Source organism: Schistocerca nitens, chromosome 9, assembly GCF_023898315.1.
Source record: "Schistocerca nitens isolate TAMUIC-IGC-003100 chromosome 9, iqSchNite1.1, whole genome shotgun sequence".
NCBI lineage: Eukaryota > Metazoa > Arthropoda > Insecta > Orthoptera > Acrididae > Schistocerca > Schistocerca nitens.
Window position 1 is genome coordinate 295,961,492 of NC_064622.1, and position 21,156 is coordinate 295,982,647.

Genomic DNA, 21,156 nt, shown 5'->3' on the forward strand with positions numbered 1-21,156 from the left:
CATCTTCCATCTATACATTACACCAACCGAACAGCATCTACTGTCTCGCCCAACAGAACAACAACTGCACACGACATGTTCTCAACTAGTACTGCTCACAACATCCTCTCAACAAGCACTGCCCACGACAATCTCTGAACTACTATTGCTCCAGTGGAGGCGGCGGAATAATAATCTTTGCCGCAATCTCTGGCGCTCTGACTCAGTGTAGCCACCTTTCATATGCCCCTCCTCCATGGGCTAGAATTTGATGGTATTTTTGCCAGTATTGGTGGTGAAAATACCACCAAATTCATCCAAAAAATACAGGAAAAAATAAAAGACGATATTAATAAGTAAATATCACATAACTAAATAAATTTTGGCTTTGCACTGACCCTTTCAATAACCTAATATATAAAATACAGTAAGGAATACAAATGCTTGCGTACATGTGATTTTACATAATAGTTTACACAAGTATCATTTGTCAGAGTGGTTAAACAATTCAATCAATGGCACCAGCAATGACGAACAGGTGCAGGTAAGAGTCTCATAACATTTCATAAACAGTAAATACACAAAAAATCAGTTTATACAAATATTTACATAAAATCTTTTCAATAGTTCAATATACAAGTAGCACTCCTCAGAGTAGTTGACAGTTCCAACAGTAACACCCAGCAATGGTCAACAGGTGCAAACAGCAGTCTGATAACATTTCATCAGCAGTACTTAAACAGCTCCGACAGTGGCACCCAGCAATGGCGAGCTGGTGCAGACACCAACAAGTGACATTATCTCAGTAGCAGCAGTTCCATCAGTGGCACACAGTAATGTTGACCAGGTGCAGACAGCAACAAGTGACATTATCTCAGTAGAAGCAGTTCCATCAGTGGCACCCAGCAATGTTGACAGGTGCAGACAGCAACAAGTGACATTATCTCAGTAGAAGCGGTTCCATCAGTGACACCCAGCAATGGCGAGTAGTCGCAGACACCAACAAGTGACATCATTTCAGTAGAAGCAGTTCCAACAGTGGCACCCAGCAGTGTTGACAGGTGCAGACAGCAACAAGTGACATTATCTCAGTAGAAGCAGTTCCATCAGTGGCACCCGGCAATGTTGAGCAGGTGCAGACAGCGACAAGAAACATTTTCTCAGTAGAAGCAGTTCCATCAGTGGCACTCAGCAATGTTGAACAGGTGCAGACACCAACAAGTGACAATCATTACTGGTTGAGCAGTTCCAACAGTGGCACCCATCAATGTTGAACAAGTGCAGGTAACAGTCCATAGTATTCACTATCAATAATTAAACAGTTCATCAGAGTTTATCAGCAGAAATTAAACATTTACAAGTGGCACCCATCGACCTTTGTGGTATGTTCACTTAGCAATGCAAAATTATCCAGAAAAACAAGGGACAGGGTTAATATCTCATAACACTGACGCAAATGATATGCAACATATCAGTTTTGCAAAACACCTGAAGCAAAGTATTATGCAAAAAGGATCCTGTAATTATTCTAGACCTCAAGCAAAATATATCAAAACTTTTCTTCAAAAAAGAATATGCATTTATCATAAGATACATTTTACGGATGTGCTTATGTGATACTGTGACTTTGTAGTTTCGTGTATCATAACAAAGCGACTGGAGTCTACTGTGTTCTACAAAGTCGTAAAGTGCAACAGACGATGGGTGCTCACTCGTAGATCGTTACAGGCGAGAGGTGTGGTGGCACTTGCAGCGTCTCGCTCCTCACGTTTCATAGTGCGTGCAGAGTCACTCTTCTAAGCGGAAGACTGGCATTCCATCACTGGATCTGCTGAATGCAGTAGTACGCTCTTGCCTTCACCCAACCCTTAGCTGACTAACTCAGGAGGGATGGGGGTGGAGGAGAGTGTGGGCAGGGGGAAGGGTGTTACTGTTTAACGAGAGGGCTTCACACTGCAAACGGCTATGCAGCTTGGCATTTATCAAATTAACAGATAACAACCAGATATGAAACAATATGAGTAATGGGAAGGATCAAGAGATGAGACGTTTGATTGTAGGTGGCGAGTGACATTGCAGTTATGCAGGAAAATGATACTCATAGATTGGAGCCACCATGGGTAATTTATCATTGGTTATAGTTCATAGTCTGCATAGACCATAGGAATAGTTACAAATTCTGGGAAGGGTAGACTGTTGAAGAGGATACGAGTAGTAGGGCAATGGGAGTACGAGCACATTATAATAGTGTGGGGTGCACACATTCAGGGGCAAACTTGATTCATTTATGACTCCCTCTCATTAACATATTGTTCTACTAATTGATTTATGATTCCCTGAGGTTGATTTATAACCTCCTGAGGGTAATCGATCTTTATGAGAAGCCCTCTACACCTCACCTTCCTCCTCCCCCACCCCTCTGGAAACATCCAACCCTCCACCTCCCCCTCCCTAATACAAGCACACTTTGAGGCCTGACTTATTCGAATAGCCCCCTCCCACTCTATCAGTTTGATTAACTAATTAATTAAATCAATAAATTAACTAACCCCTCCCCCACTGGGAAATCCACCAGACCTAACCTCCCACGCCCCACTTGGAAACAGGTAGGAAAAGGACTCAGTCTGTGCTGGTGAGGAGGGATCTCATGGTGAGAAATCTCAATTACACAGCAAACAATATATGGTTTATTTATAAAATTCGATTTGCAATGTTGGATATCTCTTACTCATCATTCTCTGCCATAATGGAAGATGCAGGACTTGTAAAATACATCGAAAAGAAGCAATTAAATAAATCCATTTCTTTCTGATCACACAAGAAATACCATCACGAAATCAACATCAACATAACTCTCCACACGTAGTTACACTGTTAAAAAATTTTTCCTCACTGATTGCAGGTCATTGTGTGGCCAAGTTCCAATCACTTCGCCGGGCTGCACCAGACACCAGTGTCCAAAAAACAGCACTATGTCCACTCAGGCCCCACGAACACTATCGGCTGTGCACTGCCAGCTGGCTCATGCAATGCACAGACCAGAAATCACACTGATCCCTGAGCAAAACATTAGATGGCGGCAACACTTTGATATCTGATATCTGGGAAACCACCTCCACTGTCTCTCAAATGGCTACATTTTGTTTGTGCATGCGTGAACCAACCTGTCCAAATCTGTCGACCAAGGTATCCCCAAATACTTCAATCTGATTGGTTTCCGCCAAAATTGTGTGGCAGAGCTTGAATCTATATGAGCCCTATTCCCTCCACTACCCAGCCTCATTTCACCATCATTCGTCAGTGTCTCAGGTCGTCTTCTTGCTCGTCTGCATGCCACCAGTTTTTATTTGGAAAAAGAAGGTCATCAGTGGTATCAAGCATCAGTGGCAATACCAGTGGCAGCAAATGCATGAGACAGTGGGAATTACCTCGTAAATTAATATCCAAATCGGCAACTGTAACTTTCTCTTCCACTAAGAATTTTGTAGTATTAAATATATTTCATCTTATTCTTTCAGCATATATCTACCAAATTGTGGATGAAATGAATGCTGACATGCATCAGTGCCAGCAGCAGTAGCAGCAGCAGCAGCAACAACATCATAAGCAGCATATATTTTTTTCTTTGTTACCTTAACAGAGAGTTTGAAAGTAAGGGGGCATACTGTGACAGTGATAGATCTTAGCAAGAGCCAAAAATGAGTTTAATATTCTAGTCCTTTGATGCATGACATGACAGATAAGGAACGATATTTTTCTTGATGAAAGAATACTTGGAGGGAATATAGTCTATACAGTACTCATGTATGGGATTTTCACAACAAGTAACGATATTTTAGCAATGCAATTTCTTCTGCCTTGGACTGGGTAAAGTAAAATTTTTAAACTGGTGGGTCTATATGGGTGTGGAATTGTTTAGAACTGCTGTATGCGTCCAAGCTGCAGCTGCTTGTTTCGCAGTGCACTGTGGCTTCCTGCACGGGTGGTCTCGAGCAGGCAGCAACCAGAAGTACCAGATTAGCTCAGCATTTGACGTGTACAAAGAATGTGCCTACCTGTCTGATCTTGCCATTGGCAGTGAGGGCTCGCAAAGTGACCAGTGTGCTGAGTGAGTGCGACATAAGCGGGCATGTGTGCGTTGTGTAAGTGAAGATTCAAAATGATGGACGTTTGCACTGGGCATATTGACAACAACCGAATTCCTACCACTCCCATCATCTATGGATGCCCTCCCTAGCCGGGGGTGGTGCACTCTGGCATACACGCGTGACTACGACTGGGACTGCGGCTGCAGTGGATATTTTCACTGAATTCTTTATGTCGGTGCTGGTGATGTGGATTTCAGGACAGGAGCATGTGGGGATGTGCGAGTGTATCCAGCTGTCTCTGACATCTAGCCCTGGCAGCTTATTGCTACAGACTGGATCGTGGTTTAAGTGTGTTGTGTTTAGTGCTTTTCAATACAGTGCAGTGCGCTCTGTCTTGCTGTAGTATTTGCTGTTGTCTCTATTCTATCACACAGTAGAATCTTCCTGCTTCCTTCTGAATGTAGCGGGAGGAACCATTTAGGAAGTCTATAGTAGTTTTAAAAACCCAATCACGACGTCAAATTCCCGGTTGATCAATTTATTGTTTCCGATAGTTGTATTGCATGCCCACATGTGTTCGGTGCTGGTGAGAATGGCCAGTACATGTGTAGGTCTCTCTCTCTCCCAAACAGTGCAGATAGGGCTACCCTGCAGTCGGCTGACAGTGCGTTTCTCGCGATCACTAGCTTGTGTCAAGATTTTTTTTTTTTTTCAGCAGATTTGTTCAGTGGAAACATTGTATTGGAGGATGGTGCAGACAAGACTTTCTTCCAGGAGTGCTAGTTCTGCAAGGTTGCAGGAGAGCTTCTGTGAAGTTTGGAAGGTAGGAGACGAGGTACTGGCGGAATTAAAGCTGTGAGGTCGGGGCGTGAGTCGTGCTTGGGTAGCTCAGTTGGTAGAGCATTTGCCCACGAAAGGGAAAGGTCCAGAGTTCGAGTCTCGGTCTGGCGCACAGTTTTAATCTGCCAGGAAGTTCCAAGACTTTAGATGTATTCGGCACTACAACCTATTTGTGACGAAAATTTCATTACTTGATTTGCATAATTTTTGCATGTGATACTGAAATGTTGAAATATGTTTTATTATGAAGAAGGATCATTGTAAGGTGCAAGTGAGTGTTTTAAGCGATTTATTTGACTCCTGTAAATTGTCAAACAATTAATTTAACTGGGTAGCGCAAATGGAATATTTCACTGTATTTTTGATATCGAAATTGGTTCAGTTTTCCCTTTGTCTCCAGCTTTAGCCAATATGAATACTGTATTCTGAGCAGAGATGAAAACCTCCATCTTCATGTTTTGAGACGTTGGTTCACACAGATACACCAATCAACAGAATGCAGCCATTTGATGCTTTGTTTAGGGGCCATGAGATCAAAGGAGGCCGTTATCTGGTCTGTGGTCAGTTGTTTTTGGTAATGTCATCTTTAATTAGGACATTGGGATGTTTTGACTTTCGTGGAGGCGCACTGACGGAAAAAACACACGTGGGAGTGCCCAAACTGTGGCTCCTATATCGCACTTCATTCCATTCTCTTGTGATTACAGTTATTATCTCATGGGGAACAGGTGTGTGGGGTGCAGTCACGATGTCTGCCCAATTGAGGGAACCCCATCTCGCACAAAGTGATTAAATAAAGAATATGTATCAATATACCATTGACTTTGATTTGAATTTCATGTTGTGGGATCCTTCTTCTCCAGTGCAGAGTGAGTCTTTTTCCTGCGAAATTTTTCTGGGTGTGTTGGGGAGGGAACAACCTCTGGTGGTGGCGCTGTGCACTAGCTTAGTCGATTCCTGCATAACAAGGTGAGCGCACACAGGAAAATTTTCGAATAAGACGACTTCCACCTGCCGCAGTGCAACTACATAAATAGGACATGTAGTTGCTAGATGTGAGCTTTTCTCACCAAATAAAAGTGAGATCCAGCCCCTGAATTTTATAAATAAACAGTATATCCTATGCTATATAATTGAATTTCTTGTCGTGAGAGCTTTTCTCTCGAGCACAGACAGTAGCTTGGAGCCCATGGCGGAATCCATTCTCGGTCTGGAATTTGCCTTGGAAGGAAGGTGTCTCACGTGCATCGGTATTCCACAAGGATTTAGCTGGTAAACGCTGCTTTGTTTGCGGTTTGGTCCGCAGGATACAAGGAGAAACAGAGAAAGAGCATGCATTTCAAAGAGAATATCTCAGATGCTTTTGTTCAAGGATTAGAATGACATCCAGTCTGTCAGTTGCGAAGCCCATGCGGATACCTGCACATGGCGCTGCTGCTTCTCAGGCAGCCCCTGAGAACTGAATTTTTTATAAATAATAATATAACCTCTGCTATGCAATTGAATTTCCTGTCATGAGATCCTTCCTCTCCAATACAGAGCCGCCAATTTCCAGATAGAGGAGGGTGAGAGGTGTGTGGAGGGTGGGGGCCTTACCAGAGGGGGAGGGGGTTGATTAATTGATCAATTTAAGTAAGTGGTCAATCAAGCTGATAAGAGTGAGAAGGTGCTATTCGAACAACTCAGGCCTGAAAGTTTATCTGTATCAGGAAGCAGGAGGGGGTAGGGCAGGAGGCTTCCTGAGGGGTTGGGGGGAGAGGGATGGGCGAACAATAGATTAACAACCTGTCAGTCAACAGGAAGGATTATCCCCAGGGGGTTATTTAACCTGTTAATCAAAAGAGAACAATAGGTTTTACCCTAAATGCATACTTACCCCTGATGTAGGCAACACACACACACGAATTGTGCTCATGTCACCCTTGTTCCCTTTCTAACACTTTGTTAGGGGATTAGCACAACTTCCAGTCTGTGCACAACACAAGCCAGCCAGTAGTGCACAGCTGACAGTCGCCACGGGGCCTGATTGGGCATAGTGTGGTCTCTTGGACACCAGCGTCTGGTACGCCCCAGAGAACTGGTCAGGTCATAGGCGTGCAATGCCCTGTGGTGAGTGTGAAAGGCTTTTAACAGTGTGAATACATGAAGCGAGTTATGTTGACATCGATTTCATGGCGGTATTCCTTGTGTGATTGGAAAAAAGCGATCTATTTAATTACTTCTCTTAGATATATATTTTACAAGACCTGCATCATCCAGTGCAGCAGAAAATAATGAGCGAGAGAATTGAATTTTATAAATAAACAATCCCCCCCCATGAACCATAGACCTTGCCATTGGTGGGGAGGCTTGTGTGCCTCAACGATACAGATAGCCGTACTGTAGGTGCAACCACAACGGAGGGGTATCTGTTGAGAGGCCAGACAAACGTGTGGTTCCTGAAGAGGGGCAGCAGCCTTTTCAGTAGTTGCAGGGGCAACAGTCTGGATGATTGACTGATCTGGCCCTGTAACACTAACCAAAATGGCCTTGCTGTTGTGGTACTGCGAACGGCTGAAAGCAAGGGGAAACTACAGCCGTAATTTTTCCCGAGGGCATGCAGCTTTACTGTATGATTCAATGATGATGGCGGCCTCTTGGGTAAAATATTCCAGACGTAAAATAGTCCCCCACTCGGATCTCCGGGCGGGGACTACTCAGGAGGAAGTCGTTATCTGGAGAAACAAAACTGGCGTTCTATGGATCAGAGCGTGGAATGTCAGATCCCTTCATCGGGCAGGTAGGTTAGAAAATTTAAAAATGGAAATGGATAGGTTAAAGTTAGATATAGTGGGAATTAGTGAAGTTTGGTGGCAGGAGGAACAAGACTTTTGGTCAGGTGAATACAGGGTTATAAATACAAAATCAAATAGGGGTAATGCAGGAGTAGGTTTAATAATGAATAAAAACATAGGAGTGCGGGTAAGCTACTACAAACAGCATAGTGAACGCTTATTGTGGCCAAGATAGACACGAAGCCCACGCCTACTATAGTAGTACAAGTTTATATGCCAACTAGCTCTGCAGACAATGACGAAATTGATGAAATGTATGATGAGATAAAAGAAATTATTCAGGTAGTGAAGGGAGACGAAAATTTAATAGTCATGGGTGACTGGAATTCGACAGTAGGAAAAGGAAGAGAAGGAAACGTAGTAGGTGAATATGGATTGGGGGTAAGAAATGAAAGAGGAAGCCGCCTGGTAGAATTTTGCACAGAGCATAACTTAACCATAACTAACACTCGGTTCAAGAATCATAAAAGAAGGTTGTATACATGGAAGAATCCTGGAGATACTGACAGGTTTCAGAGATATATATTATGGCAAGTCAGAGATTTAGGAACCAGGTTTGAAATTATAAGACATTTCCAGGGGCAGATGTGGACTCTGACCACAATCTATTGGTTATGAACTGTAGATTAAAATTGAAGAAACTGCAAAAAGGTGGGAATTTAAGGAGATGGGACCTGAATAAACTGAAAGAACCAGAGATTGTACAGAGTTTCAGGGAGAGCATAAGGGAACAATTGACAAGAATGGGGAAAATAAATACAGTAGAAGAAGAATGGGTAGCTTTGAGGAATGAAATAGTAAAGGCAGCTGAGGATCAAGTAGGTAAAAAGACGAGGGCTAGTACAAATCCTTGGGTAACAGAAGAGATACTGAATTTAACTGATGAAAGGAGAAAATATAAAAATGCAGTAAATGAAGCAGGCAAAAAGGAATGCAAACGTCTCAAAAATGAAATCGACAGGAAGTGCAAAATGGCTAACCAGGGATGGATAGAGGACAAATGTAAGGATGTAGAGGCACATATCACTAGGGGTAAGATAGATACTGCCTACAGGAAAATTAAAGAGATCTTTGGAGAAAAGAGAACTACTTGCATGAATATCAAGAGCTCAAATGGAAACCCAGTTCTAAGCAAAGAAGGGAAAGCAGAAAGGTGGAAGGAGTATATAGAGCGTCTATACAGGGGTGATGTTCTTGAGGACAATATTATGGAAATGGAAGAGGAGGTAGATGAAGATGAAATGGGAGATATGATACTATGTGAAGAGTTTGACAGAGCACTGAAAGACCTACGTCGAAACAAGGCCCCGGGAGTAGACAACATTCCATTAGAACTACTGACAGCCTTGGGAGAGCCAGTCCTGACAAAACTCTACCATCTGGTGAGCAAGATGAATGAGACAGGCGAAATACCCTCAGACTTCAAGAAGAATATAATAATTCCAATCCCAAAGAAAGCAGGTGTTGACAGATGTGAAAATTACCGAACTATCAGTTTAATAAGTCACAGCTGCAAAATACCAACGTGAATTCTTTACAGACGAATGGAAAAACTGGTAGAAGCCGACCTCGGGGAAGATCAGTTTGGATTCCGTAGAAATGTTGGAACACATGAGGCAATACTGACCCTATGACTTATCTTAGAAGAAAGATTAAGGAAAAGCAAACCTACGTTTCTAGCATTTGTAGACTTAGAGGAAGCCTTTGACAATATTGACTGGAATACTCTCTTTCAAATTCTGAAGGTGGCAGGTGTAAAATACAGGGAGCAAAATGCTATTTACAATTTGTACAGAAAGCAGAAGGCAGTTATAAGAGTGGAGGGACATGAAAGGGAAGCAGTGGTTGGGAAGGGAGTGAGACAGGGTTTTAGCCTCTCCCTGGTGTTATTCAATCTGTATATTGAGCAAGCAGTAAAGGAAACAAAAGAAAAATTCGGAGTAGGTATTAAAATCCATGGAGAAGAAATAAAAACTTTGAGGTTCGCCGATGACATTGTAATTCTGTCAGAGACAGCAAATGACTTGGAAGAGCAGTTGAACGGAATGGACATTGTCTTAAAAGGAGGCTATAAGATGAACATCAACAAAAGCAAAACGAGGATAATGGAATGTAGTCGAATTACGTCGGGTGATGCTGAGGGAACTAGATTAGGAAATGAGACACTTAAAGTAGTAAAGGAGTTTTGCTATTTGGGGAGCAAAATAACTGATGATGGTCGAAGTAGAGAGGATATAAAATGTAGACTGGCAATGGCAAGGAAATCGTTTCTGAAGAAGAGAAATTTGTTAACATCGAGTTAAGATTTAAGTGTCAGGAAGTCGTTTCTGAAAGTATTTGTATGGAGTGTAGCCATGTATGGAAGTGAAACGTGGACGATAAATAGTTTAGACAAGAAGAGATTAGAAGCTTTCGCAATGTGGTGCTACAGAAGAATGCTGAAGATTAGATGGGTAGATCACATAACTAATGAGGAGGTATTGAATAGAATTGGGAGAAGAGGAGTTCGTGGCACAACTTGACTAGAAGAAGTGATCGGTTGGTAGGACATGTTCTGAGGCATCAAGGAATCACCAATTTAGTACTGGAGGGTAGCGTGGAGGGTAAAAATCGTAGAGCGAGACCAAGAGATAAATACACTAAGCAGAGTCAGAAGGATGTAGATTGCAGTAGGTACTGGGAGATGAAGAAGTTTGCACAGGATAGAGTAGCATGGAGAGATGCATCAAACCAGTCTCAGGACTGAAGACTACAACAACAACAACAAAATTCAAAATGGCTCTGAGCACTATGGGACTCAACTGCTGCGGTCATTAGTCCCGTAGAACTTAGAACTACTTAAACCTAACTAACCTAAGGACATCACACACATCCATGCCCGAGGCAGGATTCGAACCTGCGACCATAGCAGTCGCACAACAACAACAAGTAAACAGTATATCCTTTCCTGTGTAATTGAACTACTGTCACGAGATCCTCCTTTCCAGCACAGACTGAGTCATTTTCCTACCAGGTGGGGTGTGGGAGAGTAGGACTGGTGGATTTCCCAGTGGAGCGTGGTTAATTAATTTGTTGATTTAATTAATTAGGCAGTCAGATTTTATTGGCGAGGTGGAGGGGGGAGGGTTGAGGTTTCCAGAGGGGTGAGGGACAAGGATGGGGAGGGGGAGTACCAGGCGGTTTTTCAGAAGGACTGATTATCCCCAGGAAGTCATAAATAAGTTAACAGAACAATAGGTTAAAGGAGGAGGGGGCCACAAACCAATCAAGTTTGCCCCTGAATGTATGCAACCTGCACTAACAAAATGTGTGTACACCGACACCCTACTACTGATATGTGGTGTGTGGATATGTAAGGGCATCTGTTCGCATTAACTAAATTATCCACCACTCTGATCACTGTTGCCTCCATTGAAAGTCCTTGCGCCTGAATCACGAACCTAATAAAATCATATTTAATTTACTGCTCGTGAATGTTCGGTGGCATCTAGAACGGAAGATTTAGTTTATGAAGACCTTGAGTCCAGGCTCAATTTGCACAAGTAACATTAGGAAATGTATCAACGCTCTCTTTCTACTCAGAGTGGAGTGCCTGTTATGTTGTATTATGGCATTTCGTTGCTTATAACTGATTTACAGTATGACACAGCCTTTTCATTGGCTTTAAACTTTTGTAAGACTGTTTATTTCTTCGACGGGAACTTGTACATTAGCAAAAGATCAACAAAACGCTGTTGAGACTATTAATATAGATCAGCTAAAGAAGTTAAGACAAAAATATGATACCACCAAAACGTAACACTTTACCACGCCTTATGCGGTGCAGAAAAACCTTTGGCACTCAAATTAGCATCCAGTCGTCTCGGAATGGATAAATACAAATCTTGTATGCTTTTCAAGGGAATCTTATACCATTCTTCCAACAAAATAGTGATCAGTTCAGATACCAATGATGGAGATGAACAGCGGTCAAGCATCCTTCTCTCGAAAACAGACCACAAAGGCTCAATAACATTGAGCAGTAGCGACTGTGGTGGCCGAGGAAGGTGCGACAATTCATCCTCGCGCTCACAAAACCAGTCCTGGACAATGTGAGCTGTGTGGACTGGGGCCGTGGATCACAGCGTCACCACTGGGGAACACATATAGTACCATGGGATAGCCCTGACGAACCGAAATTGTCACATAATCCTTGAGAGTAATGCGACCTTGCAAAGTAACTGTGGGTCCCATGAAATACCATATGATATGGCTGCCCAAATCATCACCAAACCCCCACCAGTTTTGCTCTTGGGGCGTATTCCCGGCCATAAGTTCGAAACAGTGTGAAACAAGACTCATCCGGCCAAATGACATTCTTCCATTGCTCCATAGTACAGATTTTACGGTTTCGACACTATATTTTCCTGTTACGAGGATTTGCATCACTGACTAGTGGTTTTGGAATTTCAGCTCACCCTGCAATGTCCTCCCTTCATTTTGTTTTGGAGCTACTGACAGGATTCGCAGATTCAACATTCAGTTCTACTGTGTCTTTTGCAGCTGTTTTCTTCTTACTTTTCGCCACGATCCTCTTCAATCACCGTCTCTCACAATCACTCAAAACCCACTTTCGTCCACATGTGACTTACCGGATGATGTTTTTCTGCTTTCCCTGCATACGGTATAAATCTTCGATATGGTGTCTCTTGAAATGCCGAACACCTTTGCTACCTCGGTTACAGCACCTACCATCATTTTGCCCACGTCCGAATTCATTCCAACATAATGGACTCACAACTACACAGAACACTGTTGTGAACACAACTGACACTTATAACGTATTAGGGACACTGCACAGGCGCCGTGCACGGTGAAATAAAACAGCAGAACCAACAGGCTTGGTTAGCATCCGCATTTATGTTCAAGCATGTGTTTGTCGTGGTCTGCCCAAATTTCTGTCCAAATTCTGTAGTTATAGTCACTGGCCCTTGGGGATCGCATTTGTGTTGACACATTTCAGGCGAGAGTGTTCTGTCATTAGAGGCTGTCAGTTGTGAAGGCGCTGTCAGAATTATAATTGACGGTGTTAAAGTGCACTATGTTGTAGAGTGGTGTGACGAGTGTTGGCAGTGTTGCTGGCACAGTGTAACGTAACAGTCACGACACTCCGTCTCGTTTTTGTTACCCACTGCGATAGCAGTGCGCTAGGGGGTCAGCGAGCTACAGTTCTGAATACAACATCAGATGAGTGCGAATAATATGGTTTACACTGATACGTAACATGGTTTTTACAATAGGGAGTATACGTAGTGCCATAAAAACCGATAACAACTAAAAAATGACAACATATTTGCATTTCTTTAGTTTCCTAACGACCCTGGGTGTTATGGAACGGTACAATACAGGGCAGTTTATTTACGATTCCCTTGTAACATACAAATACTTACCGAATAATGTTATTTTATTTTAAGAGCAAATAAGTTGCTGGTAAATACCAGAAGACTTGCCCTTTTGGAGAAAGGAGTCGTATATCTACCCAACAACAGGAAGTGTTGTTCAAAAAATGGTTCAAATGGCTCTGAGCACTATGGGACTCAACTGCTGAGGTCATTAGTCCCCTAGAACTTAGAACTAGTTAAACCTAACTAACCTAAGGACATCACAAACATCCATGCCCGAGGCAGGATTCGAACCTGCGACCGTAGCGGTCTTGCGGTTCCAGACTGCAGCGCCTTTAACCGCACGGCCACTTCGGCCGGCTCAGGAAGTGTTGTTCGCTACACTTCCAGATAAATCAGCGAATGCGGAACGAAGGAAAATTGTATGAAATGTAATAACTACATTATTTAACGTATCTAATAAGCCACCACAACTTACACAGAAGAAACCAATTCCACAATTGTTGCTACATTTGAGCCATAAACGGGAAGAATCTTCAACACATTCGTTTTTGAAGCAAAAGTAATTACATGCTCAAAAATATTCGGGTATCTGAAACTTGAGTGAAGTGTAAGAATGTGGAAATCGTTAGTTACATGTCAAGAAAAGTGTCTATCGTAAGAAGAATAGACAACAACAGAAATATACGTGTTTATATTCTCTTTCTGTAAGAGGAGTAAGACGGAATTATGCACGTATTCGAAATTATTTATTCATGAATAAGTTGTATTTTTTGTCACTGAATCAATGAGATTCGGCTGTTCTTACGTTTGTATCAGGAAAATTCAATCAAGTATCTTTAGTAATGCAAGGACCCAAAAAGTATTACCTATTTAGTTAATTAGGTAGAAACATAATTAAATCAAAAATTATCCTTACAACGCATATGACTGCTTTTTCACTGCTTGGAGTGCTAATGGCGCTTCAGCTGTCAGACGGTAACAACTTTTGCTGCAGAGTGTGACGCGACTGTATGGTTGCTTGCCAGAACGGATTCCAACTTTTCTGGTGACGCGGCTACAGCAGAAGAGCAAGAAGTTTTGGGGTCCATCCCCTCTCCCCCCCTACCCTGTCCGCCCTTCCACAACACATTTGATTATCACTCTTACGGATGATTCACACTAGACATCCATGCAACAGAACGGCAGCCAACATCAAAGTCAAATGGTGGTGGGTTCACACTAGATGGAATAACACCGTGTCGCTTCGCTTAGGGTGGTACCGAATAGGGAATATCTTCATATATTACGAGAGACTATTCGTGATACAAAAAGTCAGAGTACACTAACCGATTTATGAAACTGCCAATGATAAAACTTAATTAAAGTCAAAGCAAACTTCAAAATGTATGTCCTACATAAACTTACTTTGGTAATCTTCTCAGATCTGAAACAGTGGGACAGTGGGAGAAATGTCTTCCAAACATTTAAAAACGTAGACATTTATTTGCTAACACAAATATGTACGTATAAACACATCAAATAATATTATAAGATAATGCATAGAACCTGTTGCATTGTTCACTGTGTTTCTTTTTTATACGTACCAAATAATGTCAAAAACAATTGAATTTTTCTCCTTTAATAGCGCTGATGTTATCTCTGTTAAAAATTGTTTAATGATAACTGCTTCGTCCATTTACGTTTTTATTTGTACTCAGTGTAGTGTTTTTTGTCTGTCCACTTATTGCAAAACATAAATAAGTTTTCACTTCGAGATATCTGACCTCTTTTGTGGAAGAGCGCTCAATGTAAAAAAATATCCAAGTCGAATGGAACATTTGCAATGTGTCGCGAAAACAAAGAAAAATAAGAAAATTAAGGCTAAGAAGACGCAAAAGCATGACACCCCTTACAACAAAATGAGTGAGTGGCAAAATATGTAAGTTACAGAGTTTCCTAAGGATGACACCATTCTTGTTACCAATGCCGATGGCAAAACTTTCTTCCCAACAAACGTTGACCTTGACACCTTCCATCCTGCCCGGTTAGTTACACTTGATGGCATGTGTGAATGCCACCATTTGAAACGCATTATGGAATGTTTTGACACTCCATTCCTCTCTGTTCCATTCTGTCAAGTATGTATCGACCCAAGCGCTTTTCTCCCCTCCCCCCTCCCTACCACCCCGTCCTCATCAAGCTATACCGATGTCTGTCTCTCTAAACTGGATTACTGCCTCAGCGCCAACATTGTGAGAATGTATTCTTCTATCGTAAGTAATACTCTTTCAACAATGGGAGAATAGGAATACTGTATGACAATGACAACATATAAAGTGTTTGCTTATCAAAATATGAAAATGGATAAGAAAAATCGCATTTAAAAATTATATTAAGGGATATATCGAAAAGGCTGAAACTACACTGATGCGCCAAAGAAATTGGTATAGACATGTGTATTCAAATACAGAGATACGTAAACAGGAAGAATACGGCGCTACGATAAGCAACGCCTATATAAGACAAGTATCTGTCACAGTTGTTATATTGGTTACTGCTGCTACAATCGCAGGTTATCAAGATTTTAGTGAATTTGAACGTGATGTTATAGTCGGCGCACTACCGATGGAACACATTACCTCCGAGGTAGCGATGAAGTGGGGATTTTCCCGTACGACGATTTCACGAGTGTACCGTGCATGTTAGGAATCTGCTAAAACATCAAATCTTTGACATCACTGCGACTGGAAAAGATCCTGCAAGAATGGGACCAACGACGACTGAAGGGAACTGTTCACTGTGACAGAAGTGCAACTCTTCCACAAACTGCCGCAGATTTCAGTGCTGGGCCATCAAAAAGTGTCAGCGTACAAACCATTCAACGAAACATCGTTGATATGAGATTTCAGAGCCGGAGGCGCAATCGTGTACCCTTGATGACTGCATGACACAAAGCTTTACGCATCACCTGGCCGCGTCAACACCGATTCTGAATTTTTGATGACTGGAAACATGTTTCCTGCTCGGACGAGTCTCGTTTCAAATTGTATCAAGCAGATGGACGTATATGGGGTATAGAGACAACCTCATGAATCCAAGGACCCTGAATATCAGCAGGACACTGTTAAAGCAGGTGGGGGCTCTGTAATGGTATGGGGCATATGTGGCTGGAGTGGTATGGGACCTCTGACACGTCTAGATACGACTCTGAAAGGTGACATGTAGACACGCATCTTTTCTGATCACCAGCATCCATTCATGTCCATTGTGCATTTTGACGGACTTCGGCAATTCCAGGAGGATAATGTGACACCCCACACGTCCAGAATGGCTACAAAGTTGCTCCAGGAACAGTCATCTCAGTTTAAACACTTCGCTAGCCACCAAACGTCCCAGACAAGAACATTATTGAGTGTGTCTGGAATGCCCTGCAACATGCTTTTCAGAAGAGATCTCCACCCCCTCGAACTCTTACGGATTTATGGAGAGCCCTGCAGGATTCGTGATGTCATTTTCTTGGAACACTACTTCAAACATTAGTCGAGTGCATGCCATGTCATGTTCCGGCACTTCTGCGTGCTTGCAGGGACCCTGCAGGTGTACCAGTTTCTTTCGCTCTTCAGTGTAATAAAGATATGCAATGAATTTTGTTTTTTGATGAGTGGGAAACTAAAAAAGTTTTCTTATACCTTTCCATAGGTGTTCAATATGCCTCCTTGAGATGCATGGCATATGTCAATACGGTATTCAAATTGTTCCCACACTGCAGCGAGCATGTCTTGAGTTACAGCTTCCACAGTTGCTGATACGCGATGTCTCAGTTCATCCATTGTTGTTGATAACAGAGGCACATAAACACAATCTTTTATAAGCCCCTATAAGAAATAATCACATACATTCAGCTCTGGCGACCATGGAGGCCAGTAATGTAAGGCTGAATCATTTGGCTCAGTGCGACCAATCCATGTTCACAAATTCTTTGACTAAAAGATTCCCGCACTTCCAGATGCCAGTATTGCCATGCCCCATCCTGTTGGTAAACGGAGTCATTTGCATCAGTCTACAACTGTGGGAAAAGAAAGTTCTCAAGCATATCGAGATACTTGCTTCCTGTAACAGTGTTCTCGGCAAAGAAAAATTGACCATACACCTTTTCCCATGAGACTGCACAAAACACATTAAATTTTGGAGAGACCCTCTCATGTCGTACAGCTACGTGTGGTTGTTATGTACCCCATATTCTCACATTATGACGGTTCATCTTACCACTGACATACTCCATCTTGCTGAGAATGAAATTACAGAACTCCTCATGTTGTTGTTTGTCACCTTCACGAGAGCTTGCAGTGGCTGAATTCTGTATTGTTTCATGGGTAAACATCGATGCAACACAGGCCAGATGGATATCAGGGGCCTGTTGAGCTGTAGAGCTGCATGGCGAACGGATTTCTGCAGACACCTTGTGAAACTATGCTGGGGGGGGGGGGGGGGGGGTGTTCGACTTCTGTGTCAGACACTTGGGGATGGCCCAGTGATTTGCCTTTACACAAATAACGTGTATCTCAGAATTGTTCATGCTATAGTCTAACGCTCTGTAGTGTAGGAGGATCCACACCATATCTAATATGGGAGTCACGCTGAACAGTTATTACTGACTTGCACTGCGCAGACCATAGAATACAAAATGCTTTCTGTTGTCCTGACACTATTTTTACTAGAACTGAAGAGTGTGCACACAGCTGCTACCTAGAGGGAGCCATGTGAAACTCGAGAGTTTGCTCTTTCCAATATATTGTTCATGCACTTATTTCAAATTACATAATAGTTATGATTTTTTAAAATGGGATTATTGTTTTTGACACTCCCTGCATAGTAATGACATAAAATACTAAATAAAACAAGAATTAAGTGAAAAAAAGATCTAAAAGTTATTCCCTGGTACATGTGTCTGGCAGGACACTCATAAAAATAGGGAAAGAATCAGTCACTGTGACAACAAGGAAGTCTTGAGCAGTGTTCTGTAAGTAGTAGGGCAATAAGCACACAGACCTACGTTGCATTGCTGACAAATTTATTCAAGATGGCGGATCCGAGATGGCGGACATAGATGTGGCAACGTCACAATGACGTCATCGTTGTAACTTCAAATTGAGGTGGGAAAATAGGTCAATTGAGCTACTTCCACTAGCATAACCCCCTTCTCTACCCTCCCCCCTCCCCTCCCTGAGAAAATGGCATGAAAACTTTGGCAGGAGAAAAGGTCACAATGGGATCTAAGTCATCCAACCACCATCTCTTCCTTGGAATTGGCAGAAGAAGGAGTCAGTTTGTGCTGGGCTGCTGGATAGGATGGACATAAGTCTTCGATTTGCATACATTGTTTATTTAAACAATTTGAGTTGTCATGGGCAATTGGGCAGTAGCTCCATCCAATGTGCTCACCATGATATCTGGAGTCCAATTGACCAAGTACACAGTACCGCCACCAGAGGGAACTGTCGTCCCCCCCATGATGTAATCCACAATGGCGGTTTGGGGAAAAATGGCGGGAAAAAGTCTCAGTCTGTGTTAGCTGCTGGAAGGAGTGTACTTTATTTATTTTCAGTGGGAAGTTGAAACAATTTTTTTAGGGGTGGTTTTCACGTAGATTATTTATCACCCTGATACAAAACACTAGGCATGACGTGCTTGGGATCCCAGTGAATAACCTATAGAACTGCAAACTACTCGTAAATTACCGAAATAATGCTGTACACTGATGTACAGCAAGCAAACAACTCGGAAATTGTCAAAATAATGCGTGTAAAACGCTCTGCAAAAATGCTCACTAATTATAAACTGTCGAAATAATGCATTATGCAGCCGACAGGAATTTCCACAAAATAACGTAGTACACTGATGTACAAACATGTTCACTACGCGTAAAATTGGCCAAATAATGCATGTATAACTCTCTGGAATCACGCTCACAACGCTTATACAGCCGAAATAATGCACTGCACAAACACTCACTGCATGTAAAAACGCTTTCAAACTATCGTTAAGAAATTCGACCGCTAGCTATCACCTAACTGTTCCCTGCACAGGTCCAAGCCAGAATGATGACCGGATGTGTTGGGCACACACACTGGTTCAGCCTCTCCACCATGTGAGTCTACTCTGGCTGCACACATGTTCACCTGCCCAGAGTGGCTGATGCACTGTTGCATAGCCTTCGTACCTGTGGGTCAAGCGAGATATTTTCCTAGCGACTCACCCTCGCAGCCGCAGCTAAAAGGTTGTTAGTGTTATACCGATGTCGTATGTTTATGTAAATAACAGCCAAGTCTCCCTCTGGACCCACTATTAGAAGTCGGTTGCAATGCTTTCAGAAACTGTTTACGAAAATATCCCAGAATAACACAGGATGCATTCTACCCAGCGATCCTAATGAGACAGTCTGTCCATCACGTGTTACCCTTCCCGACAATAGTAACGTCCTGCTTTCAACACACATCTCAGAAACGGTAAACGATCACTCATGTTCTCACCGCTAAAAGCCCTCATCATGTCCGTGCATGCTCGCGAAAACACCGTTAATCATAAAAGTATTCTCTACCAATATCCCATAAACACTTATACGCCAATGGAGGACTTCTATCAAGGGCTACATGGAAATATTAACTCCTAGTATGTTCTGACACAAGCATAAGACAAGAAGTATTTATAGACTATTGACAATGATTAGTCAGCAGAAAATCGGTATAGCCACTAAGGAAGCACTAACATTTTCTCCAGTACGACAATAATGCCGATACAGAACTTCACACTGACGCTAGTGGTTATGAGTTAATGGCAGTGCTAACGCAAATGCCGGAAAGTGTTGAGAAGGTGATTGCTTATGCTTCCAAAGTACTGTACAAGTCCAAGGTAAACTACTCTACAACTGAGAAAGAACGCATTGTAATTGTTTAGGCCATCAACCAGCTCTGGCTGTATTTATTAACAAACTTTTCACCATTGCGACAGACCACCATTCTCTGTGTTGGTTGATTAGCCTGAAGGATCTGTCATGTCAACTGGTGAGATACACACGGATGTTCTAGAAGTATGACGCCACAGTGGCATGGGAAACAGACGCATACACAAGAACACCGACTTCAAAAAATGGTTCAAATGGCTCTAAGCACTATGGGACTTAACATCTGAGGTCATCAGTCCCCTAGACTTAGAACTACTTAAACCTAACTTACCTAAGGACATCACACACATCCATGCCCGAGGCAGGATTCGAACCTGCGACTGCAGCAGCAGCGCAGTTCCGCACTGAAGCGCCTAGAAACGCTCGGCCACAGCGGCTGGCTAACACCGACTTCCTTTCAAGGAAGCCTTTAGCGGAATATAAAATCTCAGTTATTGCTGCATTAAGTGACATTGTTGCTGAACAGAGAGAATGTCTAGCTCTGTTCAGAACCATATAACCCTTGATGAAAAAGGGATCGACTAAAAGAGATCACAATTAATAAATGGAGCACTGTATAAGAGGAACTATGATCCAGTGAGGCATAATCGGTTGCTCGTTATTCCAGCTCATCTATTGCCGACTATCCTGTTCCACAATACTCCAACATCTGATCACCTGGAATTCCTGAATATTCTACACAGAATGAGATGCAGGTATCATTGGCCAGGCGTTTCATAACACATTAGACTATGTGAGCCACTGTAAAGAATCGAAAGCATATGCAGCAGTTTGCTCCGAGGTATCTTAGGCCAGTTCCATCTAAGCAGTGTTGTTCCGCTGACCTGTAACTGACATGTCGGGGAGGCTGCTGAATTCGACAAGTGTGAATTGCCCTGTTCTCCCACCTGTTATGCTATCACCAAATCTCGATAAGTTGCAAAGTGCCTTGTAGAAGACATCATTTTGAAATATTGAACACCCCATGTCCTGATACCTGATCGTGGAAAAGTTTACCTGTGGTGACGGTACAGGATTTGTGCATAGATGAATTTGTGATTTTCCCCTCGTGAGTCAGAATTGTGTAGCTTACTGTATGCTTATCATTGTAT